Source organism: Miscanthus floridulus, chromosome 1 (genome assembly GCF_019320115.1).
Source record: "Miscanthus floridulus cultivar M001 chromosome 1, ASM1932011v1, whole genome shotgun sequence".
Classification (NCBI taxonomy): domain Eukaryota; kingdom Viridiplantae; phylum Streptophyta; class Magnoliopsida; order Poales; family Poaceae; genus Miscanthus; species Miscanthus floridulus.
The window spans coordinates 34,601,409-34,620,952 of record NC_089580.1 but is presented as its reverse complement, the minus strand read 5'-3'; the positions used below and the strand labels follow the sequence as shown (position 1 = coordinate 34,620,952).

The following is a 19,544-nucleotide window of genomic DNA, read 5'->3' as shown; positions in this document are numbered from 1 at the left end:
AAGCATACTGGAGTGGAAAAATCTTGGCGGAAAAAAAAAATCTAGGTAGAAATTTTGTCTCTTTATTATTAGATATAGAAGTATTAGAACACCTTTCCTAGTATGATCGTGTTGTTTAAATTATTTAATATTTAAATATCTTTATTTAATAGAACACGTATCCGAGTTGTATTCAATTTATACCAGGATGGGTCCCACGCGCTGTGTCAAGGATGTGCAAAAGCTGACAGGATGCATGGCACCTCTCAATCACTTTATCCCATGACTCGACGAAAAAGGACTACCTTTTTTCAAATTACTAAAGAAGACGGGCAAGTTCGAGTAGACAGAAGAACCCAAGGATGCTTTCGATAAGCTTAAGGCGTAGCTCACCTCCTCACCCGTTCTAACACCCCCAAAGAAGCATGAAGCCATGATATTGTATATTGCAGCAATCAACATGGTGGTCAGTACAACAATTGTCGTAGAGAGGGAAGAAGAAGGACACGTATACAAGGTACAATAACCCGTCTACTACATTAGCGAGGTTCTATCAGATTTAAAAGTCAGGTACCCGCATGTACAAAAACTACTCTACGCCCTCTTGATCACCTCCCGCAAGCTTCGACACTACTTCGATGGCCACAAGATCATAGTGGTAACTGATTTTCCACTCAGAGACATCCTTCACAACTGGGACGCAACTGGACGCATATCCAAATGGGCAGTCGAGCTTGGGGCACTCAACATTGATTTCACCCCTCGAAAAGCAATCAAGTCTCAAGCACTCACAGATTTCATAGCTAAGTGGACAGAGATCCAACAACCAACACTAGAGGCTATTCTCGACCATTGGAAAATGTATTTTGATGGATCGCTCAAGCTAGGAGGAGCTGGCGCTGGTGTCCTTTTCATATCTCTAGATGGGAAACAACTCAAGTATGTTCTTCAAATCCTCTAGCAAGCTACAAACAATGAAGCAGAATACGAAGCCCTTATCCATGGACTCCGGGTAGCTATCTCTCTCGGAATCAAGCGATTACTCATCTACGGCGATTCACAGTAGTCGTCACCAAGTCAACAAAGACTAGGATTGCACCAAAGATAACATGGATGCATATTGTGCTGAAGTACGCAAACTCGAGAAATATTTTCAAGGACTAGAAATTCTACATGTTTTGCGCATTCAAACGTTGCAGCAGACATCCTTGCTAAGCTTGGATCAGACAAGGCGAAGGTCTCACCCAGTGTTTTCATAGAGGAGTTGTTAGCTCCCTCTATCAAACAACCCGGTGAGATAACTCTAGAACTTCTAGCTCCCGCCAACCAGATATTGGTAATCACCACATCATGGACTCAAGTATTCATCGATTATATCAAAGAGAACAAGTTACCAGTAGACAAAGAGAAAGCTACCCGAGTTATTTGTAGAAGCAAAAACTACGTCTTGGTAGGAGAGAAACTCTACAGACGAGCCGCTTCATCAGGAGTACTACTCAAATGCGTCTCGTCTGAAAAAGGCAAAGAGATCTTAGGAGAAATTCACTCAGGATGTTGTGGTAATCACGCTGCCTCAAGAACTCTAGTTGGCAAAGTTTTTCGTTTTGGGCTCTATTGGCCAACTGCTTTGAGAGATGCAGAAGAACTCGTTAGAAAGTGCAAGGGCTGCCAAATGTTTGCAAGATAGGCTCACATCCCAGCACATAATCTTATCTGCATCCCGCCTGCTTAGCCATTCTCCTGCTGGGGGCTAGATCAGGTAGGGCCTCTCAAAAAAGCCAAAGGAGGTTTCAAATACATTTTTGTGGCCATTGACAAATTCACCAAGTGGATCGAGTACAAACCGCTAGTCAAGTACAGCGCAACCAAAGCAGTCGAGTTCATCCAAGACATCATGCATTGTTTCGGCATGCCCAACCGAGTCATCACATATTTGGGCTCTCCGTTTACAGCCATTGAATTCAGAAATTGAACACAAGATTGTGGTATCAGCATTGACTATGCATCAGTTGCTCACCTTGAGGCCAATGGACAGGTAGAGAGGGCCAGCGGCCTCATATAGCCGGATTGAAGCCCAAGCTGTATGAAGAATTAGAAGACTACGGTTCCAAGTGGATCGAAGAGTTGCCTAAAGTAGTATGGGGGCTACAAACTCAAGTCAGTAGAGCTACCGGGTACTCATCTTTCTTCCTATTGTACGGATCAGAGGCAGTATTACCAACAGATTTAATCTGGACGTTACCAAGGATAGAACAGTATGACGAAGGAGAAGCGGAACACACTCGCAAGCTAGAGATAGACAACATGGAAGAAATCAGAGTCAATGCTACTCTACAATCTGCACGCTACCTTCAAGGATTAAGGCGCCACTACGACAAGAATATGCAACCCCACGCCTTTCAAATTGGAGATTTGATGCTCCGCCGTATTCAGAAAATAGATGGATGCCACAAACTACTCAGCCCTTGGAAAGATCCCTTTATCGTTTCTAAAGTTACCTGGCCAGGATCGTTCGAGTTGATGACAGAAGACGGTGTACTGGTCAGGAATTCATGGCACATCAGCCAACTATGAAGATTCTACGCCTAAAAGCACAAGACAAAAAAAATTTCTCAAAAAATACTATGTAATCAAGGTTCATGATTGATATAATAAAGATAATGTTCTTCGACAATACTTGTCTTACAAGATCACCAAATCCTGAGTTGTCTTCACAACACGGATGAGAGCAAAAAACGCTCGCCCAATCCCGAGTTGTTTTCACAACACGGATGAGAGCAAAAAAAAACGCTCGCCCTATCCCGAGTTGTCTTCACAACACGGATGAGAGCAAAAAAAAAAAGCTCGCCATATCCTGTCTTCACAACACGGATGAGAGCAAAAAACACTCGCCCTATCCCGAGTTATTCAACCCGGATGAGAGAAAAATACACTCGCCCTACCCTAGGTTATTCAACCTGGATGAGAGTAAATCTACACTCGCCCTATCCCGAGTTATTCAACCCAGATGAGAGCAAAAAACGTTCGCCCTATCCCGAGTTATTCAACCTGGATGAGAGTAAAATACACTCGCCCTACCCTAGGTTATTCAACCTGGATGAGAGTAAATCTACACTCGCCCTATCCCGAGTTATTCAATCTGGATGAGAGTAACAAACACTCGCCCTATCCCGAGTTATTCAACCCGGATGAGAGTAACAAACACTAGCCCTATCCCGAGTTATTCAACCCGGATGAGAGTAACAAACACTCGCCCTACCCTGGGTTATTCAACCTGGGTGAGAGTAATATACACTCGTCCTATCCCGAGTTATTCAACCCGGATGAGAGTAATATACACTCGCCCTATCCTAAGTTATTCAACCCGGATGAGAGTTAATCTAAACTCGACCTATCCCCGGTTATCCAACATGGATGAGAGCAGGAAGGCTAGCTTAGCCTACGTTCACCCTATCCCGAGTTATTCAACCCGGATGAGAGAAAGAATGCTACAAGACCTACACTCAAGCGCTCTAAGTCACAAATCTTCTACAGCTCTTGGCTAAAATATGTGCCAAACCCAAGATCGACTACTCGGATAGCTCGTCTAAAAGGATAAACAAGAGAAAGACATCCATATAGGAAACCAAAAGAGAATTGCATTAAAAGAGACAAAGTGTCATATCTACAAGCACAGAGAATATTGTCTCTACGAAGAGCCCAAATACAGAGTTTGTTTACAAGCAAAATTAGGCGTCATTATCAGGAGAAGGAATATTGATATTCAGATTTTCAGCAATCTTCCCGGCCAGTTCGTCGACTTCGGGCTCCGCCAACTCGACAGCGTCAGTACTTTTGGCTCTCGGCATCCTCTACAATCTTCTCCAAAGGTACTGCCAGAGCAAGAACCCGGACCTGGGCCAAGACGTGACGTTCCTGGTACAAACTTGGGCACACCTCTTGACGAACTCCTGGAAACGAGTTGGGATCAGCGGGACAAACTGACCCCAAGACTTCCCGTCGTCCGTCGGAGTTCGGAGAAGATCGGCGATCGAGCGGAAGGATTGCCACAAGGCGTTCCAATTCCCGGTAGTCGTCGCCAGTTTGCCAGTCAATTCTTCTATGGTCTTTTTAGCCTGCACAAGATCCCGGTCAGCTCCACGTCTAATCAACCTGGCAACGGCAAGCTCTTCCTCGGCACGCTCAGTTACCTCTTCTGCCCGGTTGTACTCGGTTTGGATCGTCGCCTTCATGGCCTCAGGGTTGCCCGAGAGCTTCTTGTTGCTCTTCTGGAGAGCTGTTCATACAAACAACACAAGTCAGAAAATCTACAGGCGAAGAAGGAGAACAAAGCACGGAAGTACTCGGATACCTTCACATTCTCGCTTGAAGCCATCAGACCTCTCAGACGCCTCCTTCAAGGTAGCTAGGGCATCATCCTTCCTCTGCTCCGACTCACCGATTTGAGCACGGAGGGCCTCTTCAGAAGTCTGGTGTCCTTAGCGCTCTGTTTCCAGCTCAACTTGTTTGCTGGCCAGTTCCGCCTTCAGGCGATTCACTTCGAAGACCAGTTTCTTCTCGACTTCACCTGAGCCAAAGAAGCTGGATTGGTCTCGAGAGAACGCCTTTACACGGAGAAGAAGAAAAATAAGAAAGAGAAGGGAAAAAGAAGCCAGAGCACTAAATACCAAGACAAAAAGAAAAAGAGAAAGAGAAGGCGTTTACCTGAAGCATCTCCCCGAAAGAAGCCGTACCGGCCGCCAAGCTCTCCCATGCCGCGGACAACTTGGACATGCGATGGGTAGCGTCAAACTCCAACACCACCTCATCCGCAGGAGGAGGTGAGGACGATGACGCCAAAACCAAGGCCATGTCGGGGCCTGTAGAAACCCCAGCCACGGGCACGGACGGGAACGCCGCCCCAGACACGACCTCCTCAACCCGGACAGAATCAACCTGGTCGACAGGAGTCTGCTCAGCCAAGTTCCTCGGCTCCTCCACTGCCGTACTGATGGTCTTTTCTGAATCTTGAGACCCAATAGGCAGAGGAGGGCTGGCCGCGAGAGTAGACTCAACACGGCCAGTAGAGGAACCCGGCTGGGGGCTAGGGGAAGGCGTCGGCGACGACCTAAAGAGTACAAAAGAACTCCTCAATAAGGAAACGAACACAAAGTATAAAAACAGGCGAACAAGACGGAATGTCTTACTTGGCAGCCTTCTTCTTTAGGCCGATGCCTGCAAGCCAACCAGACGAGCTTGGGCGGAGGCATGGCAGAGGACAAGATATCAACACCAGCTTGCGCTAAGGATGGCAAGACTGGCACCATAGACCCACCAGAACTCTGACTCGACCCCGCCTACTGACAAAAGCAAGACAAAAGAAGACGGATCATAAAAAAGAAGTCGGATTATTACAGGACAATGTGGGTAGGTACTTTGACTACTCACCGATGGGTGACGAGGGCCGCGCTATCATTCTCCTCATCCTCGAAGAGCTCCACCTGAACAAACGAAAGAACTCAGGTGAGGAAAGAAACCAGAAAAGAAAGGCAAATGAAGAACAATGATATGCTCACCTCACCTAAGAGCATGCTACCTGTAATTTGGGCACCTGGCGGACGAGGCTTCTTGGAAGCGGACGCACTGGTGGAGGAGTCGTCCGCCCGCGTCCTCTTGCTAGTAGAACGGGCAACTTGAGGAACTAGACGAGGCACAAATTCAACATACTGCAGATCGGGTTCACCAGAAGAAACCCCAGGAAGAATAACTGCAGTACGAGACTTACTAGTTGCACAGATGCCCACTTGACTCCCGCCGCCTCCCACCACAAGCAGGGTTGTTTTCCGAGGGCGGCGGAGGCATGTCATCAAAATTCCGCCCCAAATCCTGTTGAAGAATAAGGCATTTTCATATTTATTTTAATCCATAAAAATAACGCAATAAAAATAAGAGTGAAGTCATGAATAAAAAGACAGAAACAATTCATGACAAATGTTAACATGCTGATAAGACAAATTATGGAGCCGAAACATATGTGAAACATTGTTTTACATAGCTGAAGCATCACAGACATGATCATAAATATAAAAGATGTGTTCTCAAATATCAAGATCATGATGATCACAAAATTAAAAGGAACCAGAAAACCAGTACTAGTATAATCATCCAAATCAACCAAATAGAGCATGCTGAATATGAAAGCAGTATTGCCTAGGAACATCATGATATTGATGATGAAACTCAGAAGAGGGTGAAGGAGATTATACCCTGCGGCGGAGCCGCTCGCACCAGGAAAAGCCATGATGGTGCTTTGTTGTTGTAGTCGTCCCGCTCGATGCAGTGCAGAAAAGGACGCCGTGAAGAGGCACCGCTACAGGTTCACCAGCGAGTAGTCGTGCCACCACCGACACTCCCCAAAAACATAATCGCCCGTCTTCACCCGAGCAGGTGAAGCCCACGACGGAGACACGTTCCAGAGGCCTACTCTTCCATCTCTGGTGCTCGCCGGAGGTGGAACGGGAAGAACTTGCGCTGCTGGAAAGTGGTGTACTTCGCCAAGAGAGCTTAACCGAGAGGGAAGGATTTGTTTTATAGGCAGAGGCCAGAAGACGAGAAGCCAACGGCACCGAGGGGTCACACCTCCCTTCTGCGGTGGGAGAGACGGAGAGCCAGAAGTCACGGGAGTTAACAGAAACTCCTCCAATCAATTCGTCACAGGAAACGGAGTTTCAAAAATAAAGGCCTCGCCCGCTCGCCGTCGCCCACCCGCTGCCTCGCCTCGCCACGCGCACGGGCACGGGCTCGGGCTGGGCCGGGCGGCGGCGGCGGCGGCGCGCGCGCGCGCGTGTGGCATCCAGGTGATTCACTTTTACTTCTCAAATAGATCGATCAATGATCAGGTATTTAAGTAGAGTCGCCTCTCGATTAAATTCCCATATGGTATAAAACCATTAATGTACATGTACGGACCATAGAGTTTAATAGAGATATTAAATAAATGGGCCAAGCCCATAATATCTAACAATCCCCACCAAACTCTAGGGTACGCAGTTTGAAGTTCTCAGAACCACATTCCTTTTATATACCAGTGTTTCGATGGAGACTGTTAAGTTGAACATCCATCTAGAAAGCTAGCTATACTCATCCACAACTGAACAATGGACAGAACCTTGAATTGACAGTTTTGTGCGAGATGAGTTTCACATAGCCTCTTAACTGATACTAGGCTGCCAAGTGCCTTCCCTCTGTTTTGAAGCATATAAGTCACACTTCGAGGCCTTTTCATGAGCATCTAGAGATTACCCACATCTCATAGATTGTGACTAGCAATCGAGCTCATATAGGTGTGTTCCTTATAGGATGTTCTATAGGACAACATCCCCGCTATACCAAGCCGCTCGAATCACATTAAGAACTTAATCTTCCTGCCTAACAGTATTGGAGAGACGGTGCATCTCCAACGAACTGAGCTATAATCTAAGGGGTCTCTCCCTCAGTCAATCAACAGCTTGTTTCGTCATCCTAATTCACGGGATCTCCGATCACATAGGATAGGTTACCACTGTTGATGGCTCTATGTGGGTCTCAAACCCAGTTCCCTCGACGCACTTTCTATCACATTGCGTGACAGACCCTTAGTGAATTGATCTGCCAGATTATTTGATGTATGGACATAGTCCAATGCAATTACTCCGGAGTTTCTCAGTTTTTTAACAGTCTTCAAACGTCTCTTCACATGCTTTGTGGACTTCATGTTATCCTTAGAACTGTTTACCTTAGTGATCACAGTTTGATTATCACAGTTCATAGAAATTGCCGGGATTGGTGTCGATGCGGGACCCACAGGATACCCCGCAGGGTAGAAAAAAGATCTAGTCTAACTAGGATTCTTCCTATATAATCGTAGTAGTAGGACTATTAGGTAATCCTACTAGGAAATCTCATTATAAACCGACTAGAACTCTGGCCTCCTAACTATATAAAGGAGGGCAGGGCTCCTGAGAGGGAGAGAACAATTGTACAACACAACACAACACATTACAATCAATCCAACGCAAAGGCTAACGCCGATTGGACATAAGGTTATTACTCGATCTACGATCGAGGGCCTGAACCAGGATAAATCGACTGTCTCTTGCGTTAACCATCGAGTTCAGCATACGCCGAAACCCGAACATACTGCCCCGGGTACCCCCGTGGCAGGCTATCGGTGGTGAAACATCGACAGATGTTCCCGCTCTTTCAAGGGCTGAACCCAGTGACGAAGAAAGCTTGAGACAATGCCAAAGCCGGTCAATCCCTGCTGTTTCAACATGCTAATCCTATCAAGGAGTGGCTGGATCGCTTGAATCTCAGCAGGGGACTCAAGCTTCTTGTCCCACCGGTCATTCGCCACAGGACCGGATCCAGAGTGAACAACAAGAGAAGGGATCAAATTAGCAGCGTAAAACCACTCGGCACGCCAATCTTTGACAGAATCAACCAGGTCATAGTCAAAAAACTTAATTTTGAGACCCTGGCGAAACTGAATCCCGCAACCGCCGAGGGCACTGGTTTCTTCACGGCGGGGTTGGGGTTTCAGGCAAAAGAAAAAGCAAAAAAGATATAGAGAAGGAGGGATCCCAAGGAAGGCTTCACAAAGGTGAACAAAAACAGAAAGATGGAGAACGGCATTGGGGGTTAGATGGTTCAGACTAACCCCGAAATAACCAAGAAATTGATGAAGGAAGGCGGAAGCAGGAAGACAGAGTCCAGCGCGGACAAAGGAAACAAAAAGGACAATCTCACCAGGACCCGGAGCCGGAACCCGATGCTCGCCCGGAACTCTCCATTCAGCGATGACTTTGCTTTGGATCAAGCCATCACTAACAAGCTCGCGTAGCTGGTCTTCACTTGTTGTTGGAGCCGGCCAAACTTTCTGAGCTGCCCTCATGGCCATGAACTCCTGGTTTTCAATCAAAGACAGGGATGACTCCTCATCCACGAAGGTCGCCTGAGACTTGCTTGCGGTTTTCTTCTTTCCCATGAACTGGCGGAAGCAAAAAAGGCGCTAAAGGAGATGAAGCTAGAATGATGGTGCTCGGGTGATGGCGACAATGACGGCGGCGGATTTTTGAGAACTAGGGTTTAAAGGCAAGAGCTGGGCGACAAAGGAAAGGAAGATAAAAGGTCTTTAAATAGATTTCTCAGTAATACAAATGGCCCACAAGGCCCGTTAAAGCACAGTGTGGGAACGCAACGGTCCATTTACCGACGCAGCTAAAACGACGGAGGGCACGAATCCTCACAACGGTAAAAACCAACGAGCAGATTTCAGACTTATCCGTCCAACGCCACGGCAGGATTATCAGATCGATACAAGAACGACCCGTCAAACCAAGAAGAAAGAAAGAAGAAAGAAAGGGCTACCTCACGAGGAACAAAAGAACCCGGTTATGTAAAAAAGAACTCGGTAGTCTCATGAACGACAGGGATCACAACAGAAAAGTCAAAGACAACTCAGAAGACAAGATTCGTTACATTACAAGCGATTTCAAAAATAGAATATTACAAATCTTACAAGACCCAACGAACTTAGCACCATGAAAAGTAAAGTAGCAAAGAGGAACACGGACATGACTAGGCTCTGGAACGACTACGTGTCCCAAATTGCTACTCGGAAGGACAAACCACCATCAGTTACACTGTTTTCTTCAAAGGACGAACGCAGTGCATCCAAGGCGGAAATCGACAGCACGGCAGGGCAACATGGAGCATAGAAGACCAGCAGGCATCTGTCTACCCAAGACCGATGTGATGCTAGATATGGTGTTGATCTGCACCGGACGGTCTCAAGACAGGCGACGAGGATCAACCCAGAACTGCCGGATGAAGGAACGAAGCCCACATCACAAGACTTCCTCCAACTACCACCACGTACATCCTGGCACAATGCTGTCGCGGGATCAGCCTACCTCTAATCCCTATCATAAGACTTCCTCCATCTACGACAAGACACACAGAAAGTACAAAACATGCCCGGGGGCTGCTCTACTTCACAAACTACCATGTTCATGACCACCAAGGTTTCAACAGAATATCCAATGAATAAAAACAAGCACTCAGGGACAGTATTTATAGACCAAAGGATCGGCGCACATGGACTAGGAGCACCAACGAAATAGGCCTAACAAAGGACACGGTGAAAAGACAGGACACAATAATGGACGACTCAGGCGAGAGGAAGCGGTACTCGAAGACGGGCATATTCAGAAGAATATACCAGCACAGTACAACCCGTGAACAAAAGGCATTTACACTCAACCACCACCATACAACTACATCTGACAACAGCAAAACTATCAAAGAATACGCCAAAACCACGCATCCGAGTTCTTCCTGAACAAAACAACACGGATATACGCTCGGGGGCTTGGACGGCATCATAGCTTAAACAACACTGAGCTAGGGAGCTCGGCCTTAATTTTCACCTATTCCCGGAGGCTCGGAACCAAAGACAAAAGACCAAGAATACAAGAAACTCAAGACTACAACGACGACACATCAAGACTCTTCATCCGACTTCTTTTCTAAAAAGAAGAACTCAGAGAAAGCACGGGGCCTACACTCAGTGAGTGCAATTTTTTGACATAAGCTCGGAGGCTGCTTACCGCAAAACTACTCAGATGATGACGTAATCCAAGTCTCGGGGACTACTTCAGAATACAAAATTTTCAAACAACATAAATGATCAAGACCCTCCAACTTTTTGTTCCAAATAGCAAGAGGCTCGGGGGCTACACTCAGTGAGTGCACTTTTTCTTCGAAAAAGCGCACGTCACCAATAGGCTTCCTCAACGCAGACCACTTCAAGACATTACGGCAAAAAGAACCCGGAACAAGCCATGTTCGGGCGAGTTCTTTTTGATAAAATTTCAACGAACAATTAGGGCAACTTCAAGACAAGATCCTCCAGCTCCTTGTTCCAAATAGCAAGAGGCTCGGGGGCTACAACCAGAGGGATGCACTTTTTCTTCAAAAGCACTCACCACCCAAAGATCCCAAGAAGCGCTACAAGGTTTCACTCCAGAAAACGCTCGGATGATATTTTGTTCCTACTCAACAAGACCAGAAGGAGCAGAGCGAGATTTTCAGAGCTCAACCATGAAGTGCTCGGGGGCTTGTCGATGCGGGACCCACAGGATACCCCACAGGGTAGAAAAAAGATCTAGTCCAACTAGAATTCTTCCCATATAATCGTAGTAGTAGGACTATTAGGTAATCCTACTAGGAAATCTCATTATAAATCGACTAGGACTCTGGCCTCCTGACTATATAAAGGAGGGCAGGGCTCCTGAGAGGGAGAGAACAATTGTACAACACAACACAACACATTACAATCAATCCAACGCAAAGGCTAACGTCGACTAGACGTAAGGTTATTACTCGATCTACGATCGAGAGCCTGAACCAGGATAAATCGACTGTCTCTTGCGTTAACCATCGAGTTCAGCATACGCCGAAACCCGAACATACTGCCCCGGGTACCCCCGTGGCAGGCTATCGGTGGTGAAACATCGACAATTGGCTTCTCAACAATCGGCAAATCCATTAGGAGATCACAGAGCCACTCTGCCTCAGCACTAGCGGTATCCAATGCGGTCAGTTCTGCTTCCATTGTAGACTTCGTTAAGATAGTCTGCTTGTAAGACTTCCAAGAAACAGCACCACCTCCAAGTAGAAACACGTATCCACTCATGGCATACAGCTGATCCGCATCAGAAATCCAATTAGCATCACAATAACCCTCTAGTACCCTTGGATACCTGGAAAAGTGAATGCTGTAACTCATTGTCCCTTTCAAATAGCGCAGCACTCTCTCAAGAGCATTCCAGTGAGTATCTCCCGGATTTGACACAAACCGGCTCAGTTTGCTTACAGCGAATGAGATATCAGGCCTGGTTGCGCTAGCTAGGTACATAAGAGAACCAATTATCTGTGAATATCTCAATTGGTCTCTTGCAATTCTGTGATTCTTCCTCAAACGAACACTTGGATCGTACGGAGTAGGAGCAGGCGTACACTCACTGTACCCAAATCGGTTCAAGACCTTTTCCACATAGTGAGACTGCATAAGAGTTACCCCACCATTTCCTTCCTCCCTTGAAAGCTTAATGTTGAGAATAACATCAGCCTCTCCCAAGTCTTTCATCTCAAAGTTACTCGACAAAAAATCTTTTACTTCTTTAATCACATTTAGATTGTTGCCAAATATTAATATATCATCCACATATAGGCATAGTATCACACCATCACCACCACCAAACCGATAATATACACATTTATCAGCTTCATTCACAACAAAGCCGGCTGATGTTAAAGTTTTATCAAACTTCTCATGCCACTGCTTGGGGGCTTGCTTTAGGCCATACAGGGACTTCAATAACTTACAAACTTTACCCTCTTGACCATTTGCAATAAACCCATCAGGCTGATCTATGTAGATCTCTTCCTCAAGCTCTCCATTTAGGAAGGCTGTCTTAACATCCATCTGATGAATGAAAAGACCATGTGAGGCAGCCAGGGATAGCAACACACGAATGGTCGTCAATCGAGCAACAGGTGAGTAAGTATCAAAGTAATCTTCACCTTCCTTCTATGTATAACCCTTAGCAACAAGCCTAGCTTTGTACTTCTCAATTGTACCATCAGGCCTCAGCTTCTTTTTAAACACCCATTTACAGCCCACAGGTTTGCAACCAAATGGACGGTCAACCACTTCCCACGTCCCATTGGACATAATGGAGTCCATCTCACTTTGCACTGCCTCCTTCCACATGTCAGAATCAGGAGAGGAGTATGCCTCAGAAACGGTTGTGGGAGTGTCATCCACGAGATATATAATAAAGTCTTCTCCAAAGGATTTTGCAACTCTTTGCCTCTTACTCCTTCGAGTGACAGCATTATCATCCTCCTCAGGATTTTGCTCAAGCTCATGGGTGTTATCATCAGCGTGTATATTCGATTCATGAAGTTCAGGAACAGGATCATGACTAGACACGCTAGATGCACCTATTTTCATTGGAAATTCATTCTCAAAGAACGTGGCATCTCTAGACTCCATGACCGTTCCAATAGCCATATCAGGAGCACTAGAATTTATTATTAAAAAACGATAGCCCACACTATGAATGGCATAGCCTAGGAAAACACAATCTACAGTTTTTGGTCCAAGCTTTCGCTTTTTGTTTATTGGCACGTTCACTTTGGCCAAACAACCCCAAACGCGAAGATAAGAAATATTTAATCTCTTTTTCTCCCATTCCTCAAATGGAGTGATTTCTTTGTTCTTTGTGGGCACTCTATTTAGGACATGATTCGTAGTTAAAATTGCCTCACCCCACCATTCCTTAGATAAACCAGCTGTCTCCAACATGGCATTCACCAAGTCAGTTAGAGTGCGGTTCTTTCTCTCAGCAATCCCATTGGATTGTGGTGAGTATGGAGGTGTCCTCTCATGAATTATACCGTGCACCGTGCAAAACTCAGAAAATTCATTAGAGAAATATTCTCCCCTGCGATCGGACCGCAACCGTTTGATATGCTTTTCAAGTTGATTCTCAGCCTCAGCTTTAAATGTTTTAAAATAATGTAATGCCTCATCTTTTGTTTTAATTAGGTACACATAGCAATATCGAGTGCAATCATCTATGAACGTTATGAAGTATCTCTTACCACCTTTTGTCAAAATTCCGTTCATTTCACAAATATCGGAATGGATGAGTTCAAGTGGTGCCAACTCTCTCGCCGCAACTGCCTTGTGAGGCTTGCGAGGTTGTTTTGCCTCAACGCATGTATGACATTTGGAGCTTTTGGCAACGTCAAATTTAGGAATTAAATTCAAACCAGCTAAGCGGGACATGCAACCAAGATTAACATGACATAATCGAGAATGCCAAACATTCATCTCAACATTAACGTTATTAACGACATTATTCACTGCAAGAGGTAAAGTATCAACCAAAGACAAGCGGAACAAGCCTCCGCTCTCATAGCCTTTTCCAACAAAGGTTCCATACTTTGACATAACACATTTATTCGACTCAAACACAAGTTTAAAACCATCTCGACATAGCAGAGAGCCACTAATAAGATTTTTCCTTATTGAGGGGACATGATGCACGTTCTTGAGTTGCACGGTCTTCCCCAAAGTAAGCTTCAGATCCACTGTACCAACACCATGAACACCAGCACGTGCGCCATTCCCCATCAGCAAGGCTCCACTCCTCCCGACCTGGTAAAAAGAAAACAAGGACTTATCAGCACACACATGTATATTTGCACCTGTATCAACCCACCAATCAGGTGAGGAACAAACTGTAAATGCAGATAAATTACCGTACCCAGAAGCGTCTGCATTAGTCTCAATGGTGTTGACTGTCTTCGCCTTTGGTGGGGGCTTCCACTTAGCCTCAGGACACTCTCTAGAGAAGTGCCCAGTGTTCCCACAAGTGAAGCAGTTCATCTTTGCCTTGTCTAATCCCATCTTCTTATTATTACCTTTCTTGAAGAAGGTAGTGGATTTCTGCTTAAGCTCCTGCTGGGGCTTCTTCTTTTGTGGCTTAGGACGAAACTTTTGCACCACATGTGCACTAGTAGTCGCATCACCATTCCCGCCCTTGCTCTTTCCTTTAACATCCTTTGCTCTTGCCTTGTCCTCAACATCAAGAGTGCCAACAAGTTCAGCAATGCTAAACTGCTGCCTCTTGTGTTTCAAGATAGTAGCAAAATCAGTCCAGGAAGGTGGCAGCTTAGCAATAATGCACCCTGCCACGAACCTGTCAGGGAGAGGACAGCCGTACAGCTCCAATTCCTTCACCAGTCCCTGTATCTCATGAGCCTGTTCGACTATAGGACGGTTATCAACCATCTTGTAGTCATGGAACTGCTCCATGATGTACAGCTCAGAACCGGTGTCGGAAAGACCATACCAGGCCTCAAGGGCTTCCCACACAGCTCTGCCAGTCGGGAGTGGTATGTAGGCATCAACTAGAGAATCATTGATGATGCTCAACAGTGCAGCCTTGCACATGGTCTCAGCATGTCCCCAAGCCTGCTCATCCTCATCGGATCTCACAGTAGCAGGCTGCTCATTGAGCACATGACCACAGCGCATGGCCGACAACCACAGAAGGGCTTTCTCACGCCACCTCTTGTAGTGAGTGCCCTCAAACGGCGTAGGCTTTAGCATGCCCGCAAAGCCAACAGATGAAAATGGCTTGAAATTACGTTTTTGGAATGTTGAAGAATAAGGCATTTTCATATTTATTTTAATCCATAAAAATAACGCAATAAAAATGAGAGTGAAGTCATGAATAAAAAGACAGAAACAATTCATGACAAATGTTAACATGCTGATAAGACAAATTATGGAGCCGAAACATATGTGAAACATTGTTTTACATAGCTGAAGCATCACAGACATGATCATAAATATAAAAGATGTGTTCTCAAATATCAAGATCATGATGATCACAAAATTAAAAGGAACCAGAAAACCAGTACTAGTATAATCATCCAAATCAACCAAACAGAGCATGCTGAATATGAAAGCAGTATTACCTAGGAACATCATGATATTGATGATGAAACTCAGAAGAGGGTGAAGGAGATTATACCCTGCGGCGGAGCCGCTCACACCAGGAAAAGCCATGATGGTGCTTTGTTGTTTTAGTCGTCCCGCTCGATGCAGTGCAGAAAAGGACGTCGTGAAGAGGCACCGCTACAGGTTCACCAGCGAGTAGTCGTGCCACCACCGACACTCCCCAAAAACGTAATCGCCCGTCTTCACCCGAGCAGGTGAAGCCCACGACAGAGACGCGTTCCGGAGGCCTACTCTTCCATCTCTGGTGCTCGTCGGAGGTGGAACGGGAAGAACTTGCGCTGCTGGAAAGTGGTGTACTTCGCCAAGAGAGCTTAACCGAGAGGGAAGGATTTGTTTTATAGGCAGAGGCCAGAAGACGAGAAGCCGACGGCACCGAGGGGTCACACCTCCCTTCTACGGTGGGAGAGACGGAGAGCCAGAAGTCACGGGAGTTAACAGAAACTCCTCCACAGGAAACAGAGTTTCAAAAATAAAGGCCCACCGCCCGCCTGCCTGCCTGCCTCGCCTCGCCTCGCCATGCCACGCCACGCCCACGCCCACGGGCTCGGGCCAGGCCGGGCGGCGGCGGCGGCGGCGCGCGCGCGCGTGTGGCATCCAGGTGATTCACTTTTACTTCTCAAATAGATCGATCAATGATCAGGTATTTAAGTAGAGTCGCCTCTCGATTAAATTCCCATATGGTATAAAAACCATTAATGTACATGTACGGACCATAGAGTTTAATAGAGATATTAAATAAATGGGCCAAGCCCATAATATCTAACAAATCCTGCAAACAACCAGGCAAAAAATAAACTCAAGCAAAGAAAACAGAGAAGGAGAGTACATTTTTGAAGAACACAAGAACAAACTTATAGTCGGGGTGGTTTCTCAGCAGTGAATTCATCGACCCTGAGCGGGACGACGCTTACTCCCTTCAGGACCTTCCGGAGGCGCTCCAAGACTTCCTCCTCCGTCAGCTCCTAGGTAGGGACCATCCAGGAGGGATCCTCGGTGCCAGCATACTCGAAGCCGTAGTGTTCCCTCGCCTTCAAGGGTTGAACCCGGCGACGAAGGTAGCTGGCGACGGGGAGACAGGGAGAGAGATCAGAGTGCGAGAGAGAGGGAGATGTTCGCGCGGCCGGCTCGATTTACATTTAAGTAGTTCATCACACGCGCCATCGCGCGCACCGACAACGTAGAAAAGGAGATACCTACGTTCTAAAAACCAAGTAGGTCTTGCAGAGAAATGTTAAACGTGCTAGTGCCTAATTCTGTTGTGAAAACCACAGCACTTCATAAATTTTCTACAGCGATATTAATTCTCGTAGAAATTGTACTCACACATATGCATGTCATAGAAACTTTAATGATTTCAGCATATATATATTAGTGTTAGCCACCTTGTGAGCTAATAATAGATAAAAAAAATTGAAGCTCCACAGCTTGATAACCTAATGGTAATTGACTCAGCAAGCAAATTGCAAGCCAAAGTGATGATATTCACAAAATATATGACAGCGTTGCACCGAAATAGCAAACGACATGATAAGCATTAATTGTGACCAATTTTACCTTACAACAATAGAAGCTAAGCAAACAAAACAGCCACCAGCACCAACAAAATCCAAACACATAACACCATTAACAAGGCAATCACTTGACACCTCTCAAAGCAAGCTGTCATATTACACAGTTTGCCACCTTTAGTGAAGGTTCTAGCTAGGCATGCTTCTTAGTTCTTACTGAGTACTGAGTAACAATAAAAGTGAGCGCTATGTTGCAATGTGATATGTTTACAGTGATAATCGGCACAACAAAAGCAGAAAGAATAGCTACTCAATATTACTAAGTACTGACGTTTAGATGCAATGCTAGACCTGAGAATCTGCTCCAGCGTGAGGCGTCCACCATTCTGCCGCATCTCTGCCTACACAGACCCAACATGGCGATCCATGACGAAACAAACGTGGCCGCCGACCCTCATAGCACCATGGAATGTGCACACGTTCCGACACCATGGGGAGGTGCGCCTCAGCCACCTCACCTCCTCCTGAACAACCTGTAGCCCGTCCCTATGGCCAGGGGCACCCTCTTCACTGCCACCCGGTGCTTGCACCGCTTGACCCTGCCGCCGCCACCGCCACGAGACAGCGCACCGACCCACACCTGGTTAAGGCGCAGAAAAAAAATGTGTTTAATTTTTACCTGAAAACAATATTAGGAGTCTAATGTAGATATGTCAGGCACAGAAAGCAAAAGATTGGAGCACAATAATTAGCATACCTTTAGCCTCATCATACACCTGCAAGCAGAACTGTACGTATCATAAATAGGAAATCATCAATAGGATAATAGCCGTGTCCTGTTCTAAGTGATCAGGCGAAAATCAACGTATCCACCTTGTAAGCTACTCTCTCAATTGCAAACTATAAGACGTTTTGGCTTTTTAGATACATAGATAGTAGATACATGACAAACGTAATTTCTGTAGAAAGGACAAAATATCTACATGTTTGTAACTCAAATATCAGTTAAGCTAAAGCGAAATAATTAACACGATGCTGACCACATCACAAGCAGCCCAGGTTGCAATGCAGTGCTTTATAGCAGGAACAACTTTTCCTTTAGTGATAAAGAATTGGCCTTGTAAAAAAATAGTGTTAAAGAACTCGATAAATAAGCTGTGAATTTTGGCAGGGCATTCTTCCAATTTGAGATAGCCTTCATAACTTCTGCATGTACAGATGCATTTACTGGAAAGCAACTTTATTGGAAGAGAAAATGGACTTGTCCCTCGTTTCAAAAGGTAGAGAAAACTACTAGAGCTCTTCTTTTCATGTTCCTTTTAAAGTTCAAAGTGATCCATAGAGGCTTACTTGCACCCAATCAAAGAATTTATTTGGAGTTTTTTTAAATGCGAAACTTGTTGCTAAAAATCGCAGTGGAAGACTCTTCAATATGAACACCTGGGGAAGCAAAGAAAACGATCAGTTTACTGCAGTAGTCCAGTCGCCCAGCCAATGTAGACACACACCACAAGATTTCTTTGATCCAATTAGAGACATTCCACTTAAGCAGCACAACCATCATTATCAAAAAAAAGCACAGCCATAACCAATAAGCTAAGCACCGAATGAAAAATACAGACCTAACGACATAAAAAATAAAATATGTAAAATGAAATGGAAAACTAAATAAGCCTAGCATGGAAGTCAGAATGACTCACCCCGGCATATGAAACAAACTTAGGGATTTTAGTCACATCTTTCGGGCCCTCATAGTATACACCTGCACCAATGAAGATCAATTTCGAGACCTATGAAACCAAGCTTAAATTAGCTAATTGGAATATAAAACTCTCAAACTTGTAAGATCTGTCTTGTATGAAGGCTTGTGGCATAGTAGTCAAAATTCACATAAAAGGAAGCACTACAAATACCTCAATTTAATTTGTTGTATTACTCTGTAGTCTGCAGTACTAAAGAAATATAGACAACAAAACTATTTTGAGCATGTACTGCTTCCGGATAGTTGACTGAAGAATCAATGGCAACAGCAGCACCAAGGCTGGCCCGACTAACACCATAGGCCTTTTGATTTATGATTTCCAGAACTACACATACAAGATAAGTTGTAAGGGTCACATAACTGTAACTAAGAAAATAACAGATCAATGTAATCATTAGACAGTAGCGTCGGTTCACGACAACTCGACAAGAACTGCCTGGTCTTAATTGGCTGAACTGTTAGGCATAGGGAGGAGTGGTGGGTGTGGTGTTCATACGCTGTCTTTTAATGAAATGATAAGCAGCTCTCCTAGGTGTTCGAGAAAAAAATACAAAAGTGGAAAATAAACCAAAAACTATTGTAGCAACTCAGGAGAAAGTTGTGTATTTTATAACATGCCTGGCAAGGACGGTGGTTCAGCTATTCTCATGCTAAGTAAGTTGTTACTCTCATG

The 19,544-nt window shown here is 45.3% G+C and overlaps 2 long non-coding RNA genes across 2 annotated transcripts; both read right to left on the bottom strand.

Annotated features, from left to right (window-relative positions):
* Positions 1 to 3,597: 3,597 nt before the first annotated feature.
* LOC136478315 (uncharacterized) lies at positions 3,598 to 5,310 on the bottom strand. Its single transcript, XR_010764235.1, has 5 exons — positions 5,166 to 5,310; positions 4,684 to 5,086; positions 4,331 to 4,583; positions 4,170 to 4,255; positions 3,598 to 4,094 (listed from the first exon to the last, which is right to left on the bottom strand). It is a non-coding gene; the product is annotated as an uncharacterized lncRNA (long non-coding RNA).
* An 11,155-nt stretch (positions 5,311 to 16,465) lies between these two features.
* On the bottom strand, positions 16,466 to 19,363 carry LOC136478310 (uncharacterized). The gene is made up of 3 exons (XR_010764234.1): positions 18,810 to 19,363; positions 17,461 to 18,549; positions 16,466 to 16,660 (listed from the first exon to the last, which is right to left on the bottom strand). It is a non-coding gene; the product is annotated as an uncharacterized lncRNA (long non-coding RNA).
* Positions 19,364 to 19,544: the final 181 nt, after the last annotated feature.